This window comes from Pan paniscus, chromosome X, assembly GCF_029289425.2.
Source record: "Pan paniscus chromosome X, NHGRI_mPanPan1-v2.0_pri, whole genome shotgun sequence".
Classification (NCBI taxonomy): domain Eukaryota; kingdom Metazoa; phylum Chordata; class Mammalia; order Primates; family Hominidae; genus Pan; species Pan paniscus.
Window position 1 is genome coordinate 128,558,204 of NC_073272.2, and position 21,494 is coordinate 128,579,697.

Genomic DNA, 21,494 nt, shown 5'->3' on the forward strand with positions numbered 1-21,494 from the left:
TCATCCAGAATGGATTGACTGCCTGTGACTCTCCACCTTCAATGATTCTTTTTTGCTGCCCAGTGCACATATCCAGGACACAAGCTAAAAAGCAAAATCGATGGTTTCTATGCCTCTGCATCTCCAGACCTTTGCCTCCCATCTACCTTTGCAAAGTGCTTACAGGCTAAACACAAATCAGATTCAGCTCCATTAACAGCTCTGCAGATAACAACCTCCAGCCTCCCACTCACCTCCCTGTTCCCTTCTGAACCAACTCATGCTCTGGCCCAACTAGGTAAGAATGTGTTGGCCGTTCACTGGCATGGGTCAATCTCTCACAGTCTGTAGGGCTGTGGAGGAAAAGAGGACATAAATGAACTAGAGGTCAGTCCTTGTTTGTGTAAAGTGGCATGTCCAACAGGAAACAGAACCCATTCCTATATGAAGAGATTTTGCTTCATATATAATAAGGCTCCCAGTGGGTAGCCTGACACCAAACGAATAGCTGTAAGAAAACTATCCTTTCATTGTGACCTGAGCAAAGACCAAAGAATGGTGAAATTGATGGGATTTTAATTCTTCTGGTTTTGTACTAAGTTGAACAATCTTATAAGATCAGGAACCTGGTGGAATACACTAAGAACCTGGGCTTTGGGAGTATTCGGCTCCCTCTCTTTCACAAAGACAGATGACACAGAACTAAATACAACACTGGATTATTCACATTTTGAAGACCCTCACCTGGCAAGCATTTTGAGTGTAGAAGCAAGGCTAACCTGAAACAAACTGAGACATCCTTTTCATCTTTACTTTGTTTCTATCCCCTTGTCTCTCCTGTTCCCAGTACCCTCACATTGACCCCTTTCTTCCTTTCTTTTTTTTTTTTTTAAGACAGAGTCTCGCTCTGTCATCCAGGCTGGAGTGCAGTGGTATGATCATGGCTCACTGCGGCCTCCACCTCCCAGGCTCAAGCAATCCTCCCACCTTAGCTTCTATAGTAGCTGGGACTACAGGCAGGCGCCACCATGCCCTACTGATTTTTGTATTTTCAGTAGAGATGCAGTTTCACCATGTCACCCAGGTTGCTCCCAAACTCCTGGGCTCAAGTGATCCACCAGCCTCGGCCTCCGAAAATGCTGGGATTACAGGCATGAGCCACTGTGCCCGGCCTGACCCCTGACTTTCTAAGAGTCCTATCTCTGCAAATTTTTCACCTCAAATCTGACCTTTCCATTCAATGAACCATGTTTGGCTATGTATTCTCTACACTCCTCTACTTTGTTCCCCTGGCCTAGCTCATATCCTATTATTTTGTCATCTGTTTTCCAAGATATTAGCAATTTAATTAGCCAAACTGTGTCAGGGCATTAAAGACTGAAAACAAGTTAGCATGTTATGCTTATTTGGTATGGCAGCAACTGTTAGCTGTCCTCCAAAATCTATTCTCCCATATTTTTCCTGGCAAAATGACTAGACTACATTCCCCAGCCTCCTTTGCAATTAGATGTGAACATGTGGTTGAATCTTGACCAATGGCATGTGAGACTAGGTACAGGGCGCCACCTTCAGGTCAAAGCTTTTAAGAAAAAGGTCTTACTCTCCAGTCTGGCTCTTTTCTTCCACCAGCAGTGTCTAGATGCCAATGAGGCCCTAGGGAATTGAGGGGCCACAAAATGGGGAAAACCTGAATCTCAAAATGACTGTGGGGAGGAGAACCACCCTGCTGACTTGAGAACCCACACGGGATTGCTATGTGAGCAAGAAATAAACTATTATATTGAGCTATTACATATTTGGGTTTACTCATTACCACAGCTTATCCTAGAACACCCTGAGACACCTGGAATATATGCATTCTTACAGACATTACCTATAGACAATATCCTATGTCAAAGTACTGAATCTCTAATAGCAGGAAATTTCAGGTATCATTGATGGAGATTTTGGAGATAGGGCTTTTTGCAAAAACCCTCACATCATCTACAAAGATAAATCATGGATGGATTCAGCCACAAAGCATGAAGGGAGAAGAAGTTGGACCAAGCAAACACCCATTAACTAGAATAGGTTTTGAGGGAATCTGACCACAATTTGCAGAGTGGGATCTCAGCCAGGACAGTTGGGAATATCTAGAGCAGTGTTTATAGCCTCAAACAATAGTCAGAGGGAGGAGAGCCAACTCGGTAGCAAGAACTTCTAGAAAGGTTTCAACCCAGAAGTGAAGCACAGTGTGCATCATCATCATGATATGTCCATATCTTACCAGCTGATAAGGTATCAAAGAAATGGGCCGGGGCAGACTCTAGAAAGAGAAATTTGGCAGGAGTTAGGCAAGGTTCTGCATGTGGACTTAGCCCTAGAGGGAAACAAGGCCAAATTACTGGACAAACTGTACAGTGGGATATCAAAGCAAAAGTAACCTAGAAAGGGGGCAAGGAGCACTGCATTTCAGGGGTGTAACGAACACACAAAGCTCACTCCCAGCTCAGTGTTTCAAGCCCTGTTAAATTCGTCTGAGGTTGTTGATATATTTTCTGCCATTTTAAACATTGATTTAGGAAAGGGGTAGCGGGTGATCTGGGCCTGCAAACAGGGCTCATCGATTCAGTTGAAAGGCACTAGGGAAAACAAAAGCAAGGAAGATGTGGGAGGAACTGACAATTTAAAGATCCATTTTCAGCTAATGTCAGTTCTGGCCAACAAATCTTCATATTAGAAAGGCATGGCTAATGTCAAATCATAGGCGAACAATTAAAAATGCATAACATCATCTTCATTAAGTCGGTACCATTAAAGACCAGAACTATTAGCACATTTAAGCATGCATGACCAGTACCTCTCTTACCAGTTCGTGAGCAAATCCTCTTTGTCCTTGCAAGATTCCACATTAGCCAGATTCAAAGAATTATCCAGCTAATTTTGGCCATGGCCAGAGGTGGGACTGCATCTGTAGAAATTGCTAAAAAAAAAAATAGGCTTTCAGTCTCATTTTGCAATAGTGATCATTTCTGACATTGGATTGTTGTACATTTATTATCTGTCTCCCTCTGAGCCCTTTCACAGCAGCTAAAGTACTCCCTCTGATGGTCTGTAGATTTCACTCACAACTAACAACAGGGCATTGTTCTGTTGAATTTTTCCTCAGGATGCTTCTAACAGCCCCACAAAGCTGGAACCCTGACAGCACTTAGTTCAAGCTTTGATTGAGCTCTTTTGGTCCTTTTTTTTTTTTTTTTGCAAAGGAAAAAAAAAAGAAACTGGTATAATCTGTTTTAGAATTTGGAATACACACACGCGTACAAATATACTATGTACATATAAAATATGCATAATTCAGCAACTTTGCTCTCCCTAATTCTGGAAGACTTTGCTTACAGAACACTTTGCAGAATTCAAATCAATAAAAAATGCTGTCTTGCCAACCCAAAACGGGCTTATATCAGTGGTGCTTACAGAGGAAGGGGAATTGCAATATCCAATCACTGCAACAAGGAAGCTGGCTGCACAGTGTGATATGGCCAGCAAAAGGCCAGCCGCACCATACAAAGTCCTACAATTCTAACCATTCATGTCAAAGAGGTTGTAAGAGCCATGGGAAGAACCTATAGTCATTTCCCCTTGGGTAGCCATGTTCGTAAAGCCCTCGTGACCCTCTCCAACATGCTTCCCCGCCGATAGAGCCTAACTTGTCATCCCTATATTCCATGCATTCTTTCTACTTTACCCCAGAGGCTGTTGTTACTGTCTGATCCCTAAGATGAACCTCCTAGCTTCATCCTGCTTTGTTCCATAACTATAATTTGCCCTACCACAGAAAATCAGTACCCCTTCCCTTTGCAACATCAAAGCAGTTTTCAGACATCAGTTTACAAAATAGTCCTGGGCTGTGATAAAATCTGGCTTTTTTTAAAAACAAAATTAGAAAAAATAGGGTCAATGTAATAAGAGTTTGTCAAAAAGGTAAATGTATTCAGTTAAAAAGCTGTCTATTTTTCTGAGATGATGTCCTTCCTGCTTTTATTTGGGGGCTGGGAGGCATTAAAGCACCCTTCTTTTTATAAAACTACGGTGATAGTAGATGGTGGTTGAGATTCGGCTTGGGTTTTTTATTTTTTTACTTTGCAAAAAGAGAAAGAAAGTATCTGGGAGAGGTAAGGGATAAAGACGTTAACGAGCTCCTTTAAACATATCAGGAATGAGATTAGAAGGGGTCTGTTTCAGTGTGAGGAGGAAACAGAGAGAGGGACAAAAAGGTCAGATGCAGTTCAAACAGCACTGTAAGGTGAGGAACAAGATGGTAGTAGCAGAAGAGAATCTGGAGAATGCTGAAGATAAGCTCTTTTTACATTCTATACTGAAGTCCAGCCCCAACTGCAGCCCTCCCATTTGCCTAATTACAATGACTCTCAAAAATGCACATCGGGATACATTGCATTGATATCATTTGCAAATAATACTCAAGTTTTATCCTGCTAGCAATTAAATTCCCAATTACCTGGAAGGCAAACACAGTCATGCAAATCATAGATGCAGACTGATTCATATTAGAACTCCAATGGTTATCACTTCAGAACTAGGCAATTTGCATCTCCTTTCCTTTTTAGAGGCTGCAGTGAAATTTACTTCAACTGGACTTTGTGAGTTACAGGACTAAACTCCATTAATTTTCTGAATATAAAATGTTATTTTAGCTTATCTGAAAATTGATCTTCTCCCAAGACTATCCCCTTAATCTTTTTCTCCCTCTACTTCTTCATAAATGTATTATCTAGTTCAGTCCCTATATTATTTATCATCTATTATTATTTATTAATTCACTAACACTATCATATAATTCAGCAATGGAATTTTTGCCGCAATGCTTTTCAATACATTTGCATACTGAATAAAACCATATTGATTCTTAAGGATTTTTATGTGCTAGAAATGCTTGCCACAGACAAATTTGCAAACAAATTTTTATTTGGTTTCTGGAGACATTATTTTGACATGATTTCAACTGACGCCAACAAATCAAACGAAGTTCTGCAACAAATGCCTTCTTAATAGGTTTTGCACTATTTGTTTTAGTTGACACAATTTATTATAATTTAACAGTGTTTCCTTCCTAGGAAAGTCCAAAATCAATAAAAAATGGTGACATATGTTTGTATTTATTTGGAAATACAAATGCAACCAAAGGGCTCTGTCAGTGTACGATTAATAGAGTACAAGATGTTGTGGTTTGGGGCATCTGATTGTCTGTCTTGTAATATGAATTTTGAAACAGCTTGGGATTCCTGCTCCTTGGCTTTCAGGTTAGGATAGAATTTCACATTAATGATAAATCACCCTGGATATGTGGTTTTCTATTTCAATTTGCTGCAACTTAGCTTCAACAGTTCACAAGGGGGGATGTGGGACCACACGTGGGATGAGAAGAACTACAAGCTGGTAATAAAATGTTAAGACAAAAAAAGCGAAGACATTTGAAATGTTATTACTGAGAGAGATGCCAAAACTGGCATTTCTGTCTTTTCTTCCAAATATTATGGTGCACAGGCTGGCAATGGAGAGCCCAAAGCTCAAGGCTGGGCACAGAGGTTCAACATCGAGTTCTCTTCACGACAACCCTCTGGCCTTTTTAGATAAATTTTTCTCCATATTGACAGTTGGGAAATATAATTAAGAATTCCAAGGAGAAAAAGTACTCTGCTCTGGGCCTGACTGCCAACCCTTTCACAAACAGATTTTCAGGATCTGCCTGTCTCTTGACCTAGGTCCAGTCCCTTGGTTCTGTTCTGTGGTCCAGGTACAAGTGAAATTCTATCATAGAATTAAAATATCTCATGGTTAGAAGGATCTGAAAATTCGTCTACTTCAGTGGCTCCCAAAGGCTAGTTTCAGGGACTTGTGCAAAATCCTAATGAAATCTTGCAGGTCTGTAAAACAATAAGGGCAATGTGGTAGAAAGCTAAATGTATTAAAGGACTTTGCTTCACTCTGAGATTATGTCCTTTCTACTTTTGGGGTATGAAATGATGGTGTTTTAAATGATAGTTTGTTTTTTCTTCCCTAGTGTTCTCCTTAGAGGGTGAATCTTCATTTCTGCCTCATATCTACATGGAAAGAGAGCTCCACTAGGAAAATAGAATTGTTATATGTAGCCACATAGGACAAATTGATCCCTCCTCTAAAAACTAACCCTCCCTAAGTATTTTTTACTCCTAATTAAACATCCTGGGTTCCTTATGTCATGACTTGGAGTCCCTTCATCTCACTAGTAATCCTCTTCTGAAAAGACTCATTTTTCAGACTGCAGTCTGAAACCATCCTTTTAAGAGACAGTTTTCAAAAAGGAATCTAATAGTGCAAGTGAAATGTGGTCAGTAACTATTAGAGCAGGCCCATTCCTTATTAGTTTGGGATTCTACACTTCTATAAATATCTTCCCCTATTAGTGATTTTGTCAGTAACTGAATCATCTGGAAGCATATGGCCCAAGCCACAGGAGTTTCCCAACTGTTATCTTGAAATCAAGTGACCATCAAGGTCAAATGTCATAAAAAGGTCAGAGAAGTCACACCCTCATATATGTTTGATACCACCTGGTCCTTAGCTCCTGATTCGGGTCTGCCACCAGTTCCTACATTTTTTTTCCATGGTTATTGAAATTTGATGCTGACCTGATCTGATAATTGGTCTTGCCATGCCCTTTGGTTTCCCTGGAAAGGGATCTTCTGGAATGCCAGGGGAGCTTGACAGTACCTTCAGGCCAAACTGTCACAAACATTTTCCCATTCAGTTTGCTTGTTTGGTGTGTGCCTTTGGCTACATCTATAAAATGCCAAAACATTCAGCTTACTCTGTCAATAAATCAGGCAATTCAGTGGATAAATTTTAGTCAAATCAGTTGTTTATCAGCATGTAGAAAAACATAGTAATCCAAATGAAAAATATAAGAAGGTTACAATGATGTTAACAAAAATTATGTATGACAGATCCTTAACGAGTGGAGAGTAGTTAAGGTTATTAGGAATCAAAGGATACAAAATTTTATTTAGACAGGAAGAATAATTTCAAGAGATTTATTGTACAACATGGTGACTGTAGTTAATAACAATGTATTGTATACCTGAAAATTACTAAGAAAGTAGATTCTAAGTGTTCTCACCACAAAAAAATGATGTCTATGAGGTAATGCATATGTTAATTAGCTTTATCTAGCCATTGCACAATGTATACATATTTTAATTATGCTGTATACCACATATGTATATAATTTTAATTTGTCAATTTAAAAATAATAAGAACAATTTTAAAACATGGGCAAAAAAGATTATTAGGGATTGTTCCTAAGCTTTTAAGGTTGCTGTCATGAAAAGCAAATACATCCATCTTACCACAAAATTTATCTTACTGCCACAGTTGAAGGTAGAATCTTAGGCTATAGGAAACACTGGCATGATCCAATCTGGCAGGTCTTAAATTCTTATAAAAACATGAGAAAAGGACAAAGTAATTCAGAGAAAGGAAATAAAAATTCAGAAGTCATAAGCTAGTTATATCATTGTGTGCCTGCCAGACACCTTGAAACAAAAGCCAGATTCATCCAGAAAGCATTTTCTGATTATTAATCCATAAATTCATATAATACTATAAGAAAACAGGACAGCAGTAAGTTATTATTTTAAATATAACAACCCAGAAGTTATAGGCCTAATCTAAGGATAACAAACTTGGCATTTAGAAACTGAGACACATGAAAGAAATTATCATTCCTGCCTTTTAATCAATTTATAAAGGCTGTACGGCCTCAGTTGCCTCAAAAACAAATCAGTAGCTATTTAGGGTTAAGTATTGGGCTTTTTTCTAACTATAAATGAAACCATAAGCCACATGAAAGCATTTTGACAATGTCATTTAGAAGGAGGTGATAGAAATCTGAGCTTTAACTAAAATGTTCCCTTGTTTTAAATAAATTTACCTTACTCCTTGTTTTAAGTAAATTCACTTTACCTGAGTTCTAATTTAGATATTGATAAAGAAGTTTCATTTACCCTACTTTTTAAAGTAGCTAAGAATATAATGTAAGGAATTTTCATGCTGGAGTAACTTGTATTAAACCATAGCACTTAGTGGTGAGATACAGCATCACACCTATACTTTCGAGATACTATTTAGATCTATAAGAAGAGTGAAGACAAACAGGTTTAGAATAACAGGTTTAGAATAAATTATTTTCCTGAAAAAGGGTAAGAGGAACAGTAGACCTCTGGCAGAAGAAAGAACCCAAAGAAAACACCTTTCCCCCACCCCCAAATAATCATAACATCAGTGCCATCTAAGAAATGTCTTCTTGATACCTACCTTTCTCCGTATTTTTAACATTCCACTCAGTGGGGTACAAGGAGGGAGAAACTCATGGGAACACATCCTCAGCATTCTAATGTAAGGCAAAAGCAAAATAGCATTTATCTTATAGCCAACATTGTTGGAATATATCTATTTGGTCAAGCAGCGGATACTGAGAGAGTGTTAACATTAAAGACATTTGCTGTCCCAAAGCCTTTTGTGTACTGAAAATGAGTTCCATTCCTAATGGGTTGTTAAGTGTAAAGCCAGAAAAAAAAAGTGGCTGACAGAATTTGGAGCAGAAGAAATAGAAATGACTACAATAGAAAGATGCTTAATAAAACTGTTGAAAAAAATATTTTGAGAATAATTATCTTACTGTCAATTTGCTTATAATTTTCATGGTTGAATGGGCTATGATAATTGTACCTTTGCTTCTGTTCCAAAGTAATGCCAATTATTATGTTTTGCAGCTATTCATCATGTTTACCATTCACTTGTATCAGTCAATAGGCCCTTTTGATTTCAGTATAAGTTATGTGGAAATCAAAGTTTGGGATTACCAAAAGGTTTTTTCCTTTCCCACCTGGAAACCACTTACCTACAAGCTTGATTGAATCCTAGTGAGGTCACTTGTTTCTCAATAAGACCCTACGAAAGACTACTTTGGCCTGAGGCCCTTCCTCCTCTGCCCTGGCTCCTCACACGTTTTCCTTCAACTGCCTTTTGTTCCCTGCACTTTTTGAGCTTTTACCTCTCCCGGTTGTTCAGGAACCTAACCTCCCCTCCAAACCGAATGTTTCAACAACTCTTTTCTCTTTAGTGTTCTCTTCCCTCAGGGTCTTGCTCTCTGATTTTCAAGATGAAGACAAAATATTCTATAATAGAACTACCTAGTAAGGGGAATTTAGCATAACAGTTAAGAGTTCCAGCTCCAGAGTTAGATTGAAATGTGTTAGAATTTCTCTTGTAGTGTCCTTGTAAGGTATGGGCTTAGAAAAAAAAGGAAAAACAAATACAAAGAAAAAAGGAAAATTTAAAAATAAACTTTAAAAAATTGTCTTGTAGTAGCTGAGGGATTTATAGACAAGCTACTTGAGCACTCAGCCTCGGTTTTCACATCTCTAAATGACATGTTTATTGACAGGAATAACTACAGAAAGGTAAGAAAGTGCCTGATTCTCTGATTTTGGCTTGAGTATCTGAGTTGTGGGTGGGGAGATAATGAATTTTGAAGATTCATGGTTTGTGGTGCCTGTGCGTCATCAAGAGCGCTGCCCCTGTGTCAGTTGAAAATGCTGATTTGGAGCTCAAGAGAGAGGTCAGAGCTGGAGATACAGGCTAAAAGGTCATCAGCCTATGCTGATTATATAGAAGTAGATGGGATTGTCTGGGGTAAAGGTGCCAAATGAGAAGCACAGATGGCCATGGTCAGGGCTCTGAAGAACAGCAACAATTAAGTGGTGATTAGAGGAAGAGGACCAAGCACAGGAAACTGAGAAATGGCCATACAGAAGAAGAACCAGTAGGGATGCCATGTTGGTAACCAAAGGAGTAGATAATTTTGAAAATGAGGTAGTCAACAGTGTGAAATGCCATAGAAGTGTCAGCTGAGACGACAAAAAAATATTAGTTTATTGAATTTGACAGGTAGGAGTCAATGGCATTTGCCACTCTTCTGGTTGGGTGGTGGGGGAGAAGCATAACTCTTAGACGCACATTTTGAGAGACTATAAATTTCTTCTAACACATATGGAAAGCGGTTTCTCAGTAGACTCCAAGAATATGTTGCCGTTAGAAGTGATCAACAGGTGCTAAGCAGACGGCCCTGGAGATGAGAGCCCAACAGTCTGAATTGGCTACATCCACAGAAAACATTTAAGAAGGGAGCTTTGTTTAAAAAGATTAAGCAATAGCTAATGACTCTGGAAATGTTGCCTCTTACTATGTAAAAGGAGAAGCTGGTTTGTGTACAATGTGGTTAATAATTAATTAAAACTTTAAGTCTCTTGCTGAACACGCTGATTATAATATAGTATAGGATTAAATAATCGTGTTTGTTTTAACCTCAATTTTAGCCCACCCAAAATAGTGAAGTCCATTATGTAAACTTCAGACTGCTAATTTAGACTAGAACAAGTAGAAAGTACCTTTTCCTTAATTCAATGGAATCAATTAAATATATAGGGCTGCAGGCAACATTGCTGAATCTCATAGCCTCAAGCTCTTTTCCATAGGGCTTCCTGTGTGAACTAATACATGAAGCTAGGTTAAGCTTGTTGAAATGAAGAAACGGTCTTGTGGGGAGTAGTTGAAAGAATTGGAGATATTTAAACTGGAGATGAGCTGACTCCAAGGAACATGACACATCTTCAAATACGTGACATAAAAAAAATTTGAAGGTTCTTTGTGACCCAAAACCATTCAAAGACCCTTAAGTACAATCTTAATAAATATAAATTTGCAGTCAGTTAAGAAAAGTTCTCATTAGTAATAGCTGTTCAAAGATACATAGGCCACCCAAAGAATTAGTTAGTTTCCCACCACAGGAAGTATCCAAGCCAAAGTTAAATGGCCATTTGTCTCAGATGCAATAAAAATGATATAACTGGATTAGTTAGGATTAGATTCACTTGTATATAATAGAAAGAAAGCAAAAGATCAGAAAACTCAACAATGGCTAAATAATATAGAAGTTTATTTTTCTTTCATGTTAAAAGTGATTTGGAAGTGGGCAGTCCGAAGCTACAGGGTAACTCTCTAGTGTCATCACGGACCTGGCGTCCTGTCTTTCTGTTGTATCATCCTATCCCATGTCTTCTACCCGCAAGGATACTTCATGGGCCCATGGAGTTCCAACAACATGTCTTTACTATAGGCCTCAAAAAGGAGGAAAGGAAGAAAACCAAAAGAAGCCCCTCCTGAATGTGTCCACTCCCTTTCAGAAACCTCCCTGGAAGTCCCACATGACACCTTTGCTTACATATTATTGCCTAAAAGTTAGTCTCATGGCCTTGGCTAGCTGCAAGGAAGGTCAGAAAAACAGAATTATCTTTGATTCTGGGTAGAAATGTGTTCATCTAAAAATAGCCATTCTGTGCCTGAGGAGAAAGAGAAGAAGAGATGTTGGAGTAGGCAATAGCCATCTGTGGCACAACAGCCATCTGACGAGTTGGAGCTTAACAAAGTTTAAGATTCTTTCCAACCCTTAGATTGCGTGAGCTCATAACAGGATTATGCATCAAGAGAACTGCTTTCAACATACTCTTGATCTGGGAGGCAAGACTGTCCTTATGTGTATCCCCACCATCTGTGTAACTGGTTCCCGGCATTAAATTTCCTCTGTTTTAAACACTTACAGTGGTTTTCTATTTTTCTGGTTGGACCCAGATTAATGCAGTGCCTGAAACTATTAATCTTATTGTTAAAATCTGCTCTCTTTAGAGAGTCTCTGAGGGAATAAGATATAAAATAAGCAGGTTTTAGTGAAAATAATTGGATAAGGAGAGATACAGAGACTGGAAGCAATTTCTTAGTAGGGGAGGAAAGCCACCAGAGCTTTCAAGGCAGCCAGGAGAACAACTATTCGTTCAAATACCAAATATTTACTGAGCAGGCACTACATGCCAGGCACTGTTAGATGCTAGAAATAGAATGGTGAACAAGACAGACATGGTTTCTGGCCTCGCGGATCTCATGGATCATAGAAAAATGAGAGATTTAAGAAGTATAAGACAATTAAGAAATCAGAGTTGACACTGAGGACGTTAGGCCATAAGCAAACTTCAAAAAACTGATCCTCTGGCCTTTGCTTTGATTCATAAAACAAATTAGGAGCATGGGGGCTATTCCGAAATGTCTGAGGAACACTGACCTTGAAACTGTTTTCCTCCCTCTTCATGCCTTCCTTTGTGATTCCTTAAAGGCGGTGTTCTTCCGTGTTCACAATTTTCCTTTCCTGCTTTCCATAATTCTTCCCTCGCCTTGTATTGGGTTATGTAGCTCTGTGTCAACCCATTGTAAATATTGCTGCATTTGCAAGTATAATAACAAATTCCATGCAACTTTGCCTTTCCATATTGTCTGACAAGAGGCCATTATTGTTTTAAATTTGCACTTACATACTGTAATATTTGCATTTTGCATTTAATCACTGTCACATTTTAGTGACGGGAAGTGGAGCTGGGGACAACAATTGATATTATGTATCTCGACCTGAAATAGTACCCGCAGATGGGATGTTGCCTGGACCCATATAGCCTTCAGTGATTTATAACTCAATGATCATAATGTGTCTGTTGACCTTCCAGACAGTTCAGTAATCATTGTTTTGTACCTAACTTGCTTGAAATCTAAAACTACTTCATCCAAGCAAAAGGAAGCAAGCACTGTATTTAAAGGAAGTCTCCATTTTAAATGGCTTTGACAACCTCCTCCCAGTAGCCTTTTCAAAGTTTCCCGACTCCTCCCTTGCTTGTTTCTTGTTTATCTTCCTCAGTCATAATGCACAGTTTGGACTTGACTATTAGTATTGCTTATTATATTCTGCCCTGTATCATGAGTTCCTCATCTTTCTGCAGGTGAATTGTAACCAATTTAAAGACAGGACCAGGTCTTTTAATTCATGTTTGGTTAATGACACCATATTCCTCCCCCTCCTCCTTTTTTTTTTGCCTCTGTTTTCCTTTTGGTAGGCCTTAGATTTTATCCAACCCCCTACTCCTCCACACACAACACTCTAGCTTTCCTACTCCTAGGGTCTGCCACCAACTAACCTTGTGACCTTGGTCAAATTGCTTAACCTCTCAGAAACTGCTTTTCTATCCATAGAATGGAGTTGACGCCTACCTACCTCTTGGTGCTAAGGCTGGAATGAGGAAAGGTAACCTTTTAAATAACAGTTAGAAGAGAACCTAGCACATAGAAGGAATTCAGTTAGTCTACTTCTCTTCTCCCTGACCCACAGTCTACCAAAAAACTCAATCTATTCTGAGACCCATGCCCTCACAGTCCTATCCTCTGTGAATGTGACCACCCTAGTAAGTTAGTGCATTACCCCTGCTACATGGTATATGTGTATTTTATTTATATTTCTATTTTTAATGTTTTTGAGATGGTATGTTGCCCAGGCTGATCTCAAATTCCTGGGCTCAAGGGACCCTCCTGCCTTGGCCTCCCGAAGTGCTGGGGTTACAGGCATGAGCCACCACACCCAGCTGTATGTGTACTTTAAATGGAGTTCCATCTAGTAGAATGTAAGTTTCAACTGAGGCCAGGCAAGGTGGCTCATGCCTATAATTCCAACACTTTGGGAGGCCAAGGCAGGAGGATCACTTGAAGCCAGGGGTTCAAGACTAGCCTAGGCAAAATAGTGAGACCCTATCTCTGCAAAAAATTTAAAAATTAGCCAAGTGTGGTGGCACATGCATGTAGTCCCAGTTACTTGGGAGGCTGAGGCAGGAGGATCGCTTGAACTCAGGAGGTCGAAGCTGCAGTGAGTTATGATCATGCCACTGCACTGCAGCCTGGGCAACAGAAAAAGACACTGTCTCAAAAAAAAAAAAAGTTTCAACTGAACTGACACCTGAGCACACTACGTAGATCCCTTCCTGGTATCTTCTGTCATGACACCCATTGCATTCATATTCATCATAGCACATAGCACAATTTAAAGTGAATCACTTCTGTGTCTCTTTACATGTTTATTGTGTCTCACCCAATAGGCTGTACACTCAAAGGCAAAAGCCACATCTGCTTTAATTATCAGTGAATTTCCAGAATGCAACAGAGTGCTTGGCACACAGCAGACAATATTTTTTGATAGATTGGTGGGTAGCTGGAAGGATAAACAGATGTAGTAAGTAGATACAGTTAGAATAAATGAAACATGGTGGAAATTTCAGGCTCAGTAGCCAGGTGGTACAGTAATATTGGGCGGCGGACAGGTTATTTGCCACCTCAAATTGGGTGGAGATACACTTCCTTGAGGAGTAAGCGTTAGGAATAGGTTAACTAAATGGAGCAAATGGGTGTATAGAGATGGTAGGCAAGATGCTGAGAATTTGCCAAGACATTGTGTCTAAAGGCACAGGAACTTTCAAAATATAATGTTTATTATCAAATGCATTTTATGCAAAAGCGCCAGAACAGACCTGCCAAATATTTCATCTTGTTTTTTCCTTTGTCTTCTCTGTGCAGAATCTAGTATTAAAGCCCAGTTGCTCTGGCCTCCATATTCTAGCAAAAGTTCTTAGCTTCTGAAGTGAAAAATACACCGCCACCAACCTGTCACAGCTGAGGGATCAGAAAACAAGTTAGGTTTTTGAGCTGTCAGGTTGAAAAGGATTTGTAAGCCCCTTCCCACCTACTCTCTGCTATGAAGATGGATTTCCAGAGGTTTGAGAGAGATTTGTACTATGGCTTTGAGGTTTACAAAATGCCACCATCCAAGGAGTTTGAATTATTCCTCTCCTGTATTTCATTTGTAATGTACCCTTGCCAGCATAACGAGTACTAGAAGGGCATTTGAACAGTAATAAGGCCCTTAACACTTGTGAGCAGCTATTTCCCTTGCAATGCAGTTGTTGTGCTGAAGGAAAATAACCAGTAGCAAAATGGGTTAAGCCCTTTCTTCCAAAATCTAATGCCACTTGGTTTGTAGTTAGGAACCAGTGCCCTGAGTGATTCATTCCTGAAAGATGCGAAATTTAGGATTTTCAGTTAAATATTATGAATCTGCTCTTTCTCTTCCCGATTTCCCTACTCCCGCCTCACTGTGAGGGGGGAATAATTCACTCAAGAACTCGCAAATTGGAGAACCCAGTGGAGCCAGTTTTTATTTCATCTCTATGTATCGTCTGTGAGACCTCTGGCAAGTCACTTAGCCTCTCTGAAACTCAGTTTTCTCAAACATAAAATGAGAACAATACCAATACCTACTTATTAGGAATTTTTTAAAGGTTTTAAAAGAACATCTGTGAAAAATATATAGCACTTTCTGGCATAATCTAAGTACTTCACAAATGTTAGCTAAGTTACTGCTAATTTAACCAAGTACTTCTAAGTAGAGTTACTTAAGAGACTGCTTTTGAATGGTTGTTCCGAGACTATTTAACATCCTGCCTTATTAGAGAATGATTTCTAATTGGTATACTAATATTTACTTATAAATGAGTATAACTAAAGTGCTTGAAATGTTGTCCTTTTGTTAACATTATTCTTCATTTGCTTTCTTTATAAATAGAATAAAAGAAAACTTCATTCAGCCAACAATCTTAGTATCACTACAAATACCAGTTAACAATATTGTACTAAATTTTGATTTTTCAAAGTACTTTTGGGCGTTTAAACAACCAAAATGTTATTTTCATGGTTTCTTGCTCAAATGCAAACAAGAATTTTCTCGAAAGGGGTCCACAGACTGCCAGTGGAAACTTGACACTCAGCCAAGTCTTAATTCAGAGTCAATAAGTAATACCCCTATGCCTAGGTAGATGTGTAAATTTTCTCCACATGATAAATAAGCAGACTGTGATTTCTATCAAATCAATCTTGGTTTGAGTCAGTCCTTCTCTAATCAATAAATCTGGATGTGCACTGAAATATGAAGTCAATATATGCAGTGTTGTATTCACTTTAAACTCCTTCATCAAAAGTACCTAGCAATTTTTCTATTATTGCCACAAATTCAAAATACCAGGTTTTTTTCTTTTTCGCTTAACTACCACTCTAAAGGGCAATAAGTTTCTGGGTCCTGAAAAAGTTCTTGCTTGGCTCTGGTTAGAAATCCACATAGATTATCTGACCCAATCAATGCAGTAGCTACAATTACATTGGAACTGCACTATAAAGCCAAATTGGGTATGAGGCAATATCAGAGGAAATTGTGGTGTTTGAAAGTTATTGCTGGGATATTTGCAGTTTTAAACTAGAAATTCTAAGAAGTTGGAGGCTTCTGGGTAATGTAGGAATTATAGAGAAAGGATCTGCCATTTTCCAGAAAAGGTCATGGGCCTTCCACTGCTTCCCTTAATAATACTCCTTTTCATTGTATGTATGTATGTACAAAGCCAGGCTCATCAATGCCTGCAAACCTTGACAATTTGATAAGTTTGTGCAACTTCCTCAGAATTTTTAAACTGATGGAAGATCCCTGCCAGCTCATTCCTTCTCTGCGCTTCAAACAATCAAATTCAGCCCTCTTCACTTCCTTCTACACTTGTTTCTATTTAGTAGCTGCTCCTGACACCCTTTAGTAGGGGCTGTGGGATATTGTGGAGATCAATTCTTGCCATCAGCCAATACAACCACCACAAAGCTATATGTGACCAGGATCTGGGTCTATTCTAAACTTACTCAACTCAGAAAGGATTGTCATTCATTCTAAGTTAAATCTTACTCTGTTGTTAATATGTGTATTTTGAACTGTTAAGACTCCTAGCTCAGGGGTTCTTATACTGGGGTCCATGAATAGATTTTAGGGGGTCTGTGAATTTGGATGGGAAAAATTACATCTTTATTTTACTGACTTTTAACTATAACTTAGTGTTTCCTTCAACTATGAATGTATAAATCATAGTTAATATTAGCAGCACCTGTGACTTTGTCACCAACAAAAATCATAAAATTTTTTATATCACATTACAGGTGTTGTATTAATAGATATCTCAAAATATCATTTAGGATCACTGCCACTTCAAAATCATCATAGTTATTAAACCAATCAGTAGACCTTATTACTTGGAAAACTGCCTGCTGCCTGCTTTTGTAGCTCAAGTTTTATCGGAAGATAGTCATGCTAATTCACGTATATATTTTATCTTTGGCTGCTTTCATGCTACAATGGCAGAGTTGAGTAGTTCCAAGAGACTATATTGCCCACAAAGCTAAAAACATTTATTATCTAACCCTTTAGAGAAAAAGGTTGCTGACTTCTGATTTTAACATACTAATATAGAGGCACATATATTATTATGTTACAACCTTTAAAAATTATTCTAACTATATTTCAAAATAATTGGTCTCCTTTTAATTCTATGGATTTCATTTTATTTAATTAAAAACATTATTCTGAACAGACTTCCATAAGCCTCACCAGACTAACAAAAAGGTCCATGGACTTAAAAAATGCGAGGACCTCTCGACTAGCTTGAGAATCAATCTCAAATTTTATTAGTGAGCATATAGACTTAGTTTGTGGACACCTCTTTGCCCCCGAACTAAAGGCAAATAGACTTAACTACTTACCTGGATTTTCCTTTGCTCTTCATTTTACTTGGATGCCTTGTTACCCTAATCTTGCTTTATTATGTGTTATTGTGTCAAATAATTCATTTACTCAACAATTACTAACTGAATGGATACTATGCACAAGGCACTGGAGATATGGCAGTAAACAAAACAGATCAATCCCTGCCCACAGAGAGCTTGCTTACATTCTAGCTAGGGGAGATATACACTAAAAGAAGTAAGTAAAACCATAATATTTAAGATGATAAGCGTATAGATGAACATAAAGCAGAAAAGATTAATGCACTTTGAAATGGGAAACGGGAAAGGCTTCATAGAGAAGCTGCTTTTGTGCAAAGACTTGAAGGAGGTGGGGGAGTGAGCAGTCATGGGAACTGGGGATGGACATACTAGGCAGAAGGAGCAGCTAGTGCCAAGACTCTGAGGGAAGAGCATGCCTGGCATCCTCCAGCAAGCAGGGCAATGTGATTGGAATAGAAATAAGCCAGGGATAGTGAGTAGTAGAAGATCAAGGTATAATGAAGCCAGGAACTCTCAACTCTTTCTGGTTCTCAGAATCACCTGAGGAACTATGAAAAACTGCAGACACCTGGGCCACACTACATATTATCACTCCTGGAGATATGGCTTCATTTTATTTGGGAGTGAGGACCAGACATTTTTTAAAAAGTTCTCCAGGTGATTCTAATGTATAGTAATGATTAAAAACTACTGGGGTAGGGCCATAGGCCATTGTATAGACATTAGCTGTTGCTTCAAATGAGATGAGGAGCCATTGCAGAATTTTGATAAGAAAGGTGGCATGCTCTGACTTATGCTTTAACAAGATCACTCAGGCTGCTGTGGGTTAGAAGGTTAAGGGTGAACAGGGAGACCCATTAAGAGGCTTTTGCAATAATCCAAACATGCCACAGTGATTGCAGTAAAGTTGGTAAAAAGTGGTTAGGGTCCAAATATATTTTGAAGGTGAAATCATTAAGATTGAATGTAGACTGAGGTGAGGGAATGAGAAAAAGGGAAGAGTCAAAGGTGATGCCAAAGTTTTTGGCCTAAGCACTTGGAAGATTGCATGGCCATTAATTGAAATGAGCTAGACAATGAAAAGATCAGATTGTGGGGAAAATATCAGCAGTTTGGTTTTGGACATATTACATTTCAGATTCCTATTAGACATCCAAATGGAATGACAAGTAGTCAGTTGGATATACAAATCTGGAGTTTGGAAGAGAGATCTGGGCTGCAGATATAAATCTGGGGATTCAACAGCATGTAGGTGGTATTTAACGTCACAAGACAGAATGATATCACTGAGGGAGTGATTATGAATAGAAGTGAGAAGCAGTCTAGGACTCTGACATTAAGAAGTTGGAAATATGAAGAACCCGCAAAAGGAAACTGGAGCAGCTAGGGAAATAGGAAAAAGAAAAACAGGGATAATGTCCTGGAAGACAAAGGAAGGATCTGCTATAGGAAATAGTGCTAAAAGGTCAAGTGAGAGCTGAGAATTGACCTTGGCATTTAGCTATGAGGAGGTCACTGGTGACCTTGACAAGAGCAGTTTCAGCAAAGTGTTAGGAGTGTAAGTCTGACTGGAGTGGATTCAAGAAACAATGGGAAGAGAGACAATAAGTAGAGATAATTATTTTAATGAGTTTTTGCTGTAAAGGAAGACAGGAAAATTGACTTTTTAAAATAATACAAATGATTACAGCACATTTGAAGGCTGATGGGAATGATTCCGTGAAGAGAGAAAAATTGTTGACGTGAGAGAGAGGGAAGAATTACCAGAGCAAGTCAACATATTTAAGGAAGAGTCAGGCTGCCTTAGTTCAAAACCTGGCTCTACCCATGTTAAGCTCTGAGACTTTGGGAAAATTACCTTCTCTGTAATTCTCTGTGTCTCAATTTCCACATCTAAAAATAGAAATATAATAGTACCTGCCACAGGTTGTTCTGACTATTGAGTTAGATATTTTCTAAAATATTTATTGGCACATAGTAGGGGCTCAAAAAATGTTAGCTAGTAGTAGTTATAATTACATTCTTCTCTTAAAACACTGCTTAAAGAAGACATTTATGCAGCCAAAAAACACATGAAAAAATGCTCATCATCACTGGCCATCAGAGAAATGCAAATCAAAACCACAATAAGATACCATCTCACACCAGTCAGAATGGCAATCATTAAAAAGTCAGGAAACAACAGGTGCTGGAGAGGATGTGGAGAAATAGGAACACTTTTACACTGTTGGTGGGACTGTAAACTAGTTCAACCATTGTGGAAGTCAGTGTGGCGATTCCTCAGGGATCTAGAACTAGAAATACCATTTGACCCAGCCATCCCATTACTGGGTATATACCCAAATGACTATAAATCATGCTGCTATAAAGACACATGCACACGTATGTTTATTGCGGCATTATTCACAACAGCAAAGACTTGGAACCAACCCAAATGTCCAACAATGATAGACCGGATTAAGAAAATGTGGCACATATACACCATGGAATACTATGCAGCCGTAAAAAATGATGAGTTCGTGTCCTTTGTAGGGACATGGATGAAATTGGAAATCATCATTCTCAGTAAACTATCGCAAGAACAAAAAACCAAACACCGCATATTCTCACTCATAGGTGGGAATTGAACAATGAGATCACATGGACACAGGAAGGGAATATCACACTCTGGGGACTGTGGTGGGGTGGGGGGAGGAGGGAGGGATAGCACTGGGAGATATACCTAATGCTAGATGACGAGTTAGTGGGTGCAGCGCACCAGCATGGCACATGTATACATATGTAACTAACCTGCACAATGTGCACATGTACCCTAAAACTTAAAGTATAATAATAAAAAAAAAGATTTATTTAATTAATTAATTTATTTATTTTAAGATGGAGTTTCGCTCTTGTTGCCCAGGCTGGAGTGCAATGGTGCAATCTTGGCTCACTGCAACCTCTGCCTCCCGGATTCAAAAGTGATTCTCCTGCCTCAGCCTCCCAAGTAGCTGGGATTATAGGCATGCACCAACAAGCCTGGCTAATTTTGTATTTTTAGTAGAGACGGGGTTTCTCCATGTTGGTCAGGCTGGTCTCGAACTCCTGACCTCAGGTAGTCTACCCGCCTTGTCCTCCCAAAGTCCTGGGATTACAGGCGTGAGCCACGGCACCCGGCCTAAGATTTATTTTTCTGTAGACCTTCCTGACGAAGTAATCCCCACCCCATCCCAACCCCAAGTTCAGTAACTCTAATCACTCAACCTATCTCTTGGCACTTAATGGATATATGGCCATACAGTCATGCTGATATTTGCTTCTGTTTTCTCTTCTCATATGTCATTTATGTACCTACATTTCCACAAAGCCCTTCTTTCCCCAAGGGAGAAAGTACTGACTGTAGGAGTTAAGAGCACGGGCTTTCAAGTCAACTGGTCTTGACTTGGATCCCAGCTCTATTACTTGCTGACTGTAGTAAAGTCTGTCTGTAAGTCTGTCTTTACTATCTGTAAAGTAAGAATAGTAATATTACCTACCTCACAGAATCATTGGAAGAATTAAATTAGTTAATACACAAAAAGCACTTACAACAGTATTTGGCACATAAATTAATGTACAACATATTTTTGTGATTATTATTATTCCTAGAAACCAGCAACTACATCTTCTATTTGACACCATTCCCTACCCAACATCCTACCATGAACACAACTTGGTCCAAATCCACTCTTTCCTCAATCAGGGCTTTGTATTCAGGAACATTTTTGATATAGTATTTACATCTTGACTAATGGCCCTACCTGCCGGCTGGGGACATCTGTGCAAAATGTAATAAAAGCCCTCTTTTTCTCCAAGTGACTTGAAAGAATTTTATCAATGGGCCATTCATTCCCATCTCAGTAGTGCAACTATATCCAAAAAATTTTTTC

At 38.9% G+C, this 21,494-nt stretch overlaps 2 long non-coding RNA genes across 9 annotated transcripts in view; one reads left to right on the forward strand and one right to left on the reverse strand.

Annotated features, from left to right (window-relative positions):
* The window catches only part of LOC134729764 (uncharacterized), a 289,580-nt gene extending 274,818 nt beyond the window's left edge, over positions 1-14,762 (reverse strand). For 3 of the 8 annotated variants that reach the window (XR_010111181.1, XR_010111177.1, XR_010111180.1), the window contains exons 1-3: positions 14,469-14,748; positions 8,332-8,407; positions 2,828-2,941 (exon numbers count right to left, since the gene is read on the reverse strand). This is a non-coding gene — a long non-coding RNA (uncharacterized LOC134729764). Of the gene's footprint in view, positions 1-2,827; positions 2,942-8,331; positions 8,408-14,468 lie in introns of all 8 variants that reach the window. The other 5 variants (XR_010111182.1, XR_010111183.1, XR_010111178.1 and 2 more) reach the window with 5 other exon arrangements.
* LOC129395348 (uncharacterized) overlaps positions 1-21,494 on the forward strand; it is a 270,621-nt gene that overhangs the window by 22,439 nt on the left and 226,688 nt on the right. The gene's annotated exons all lie outside the window — the stretch shown is intronic.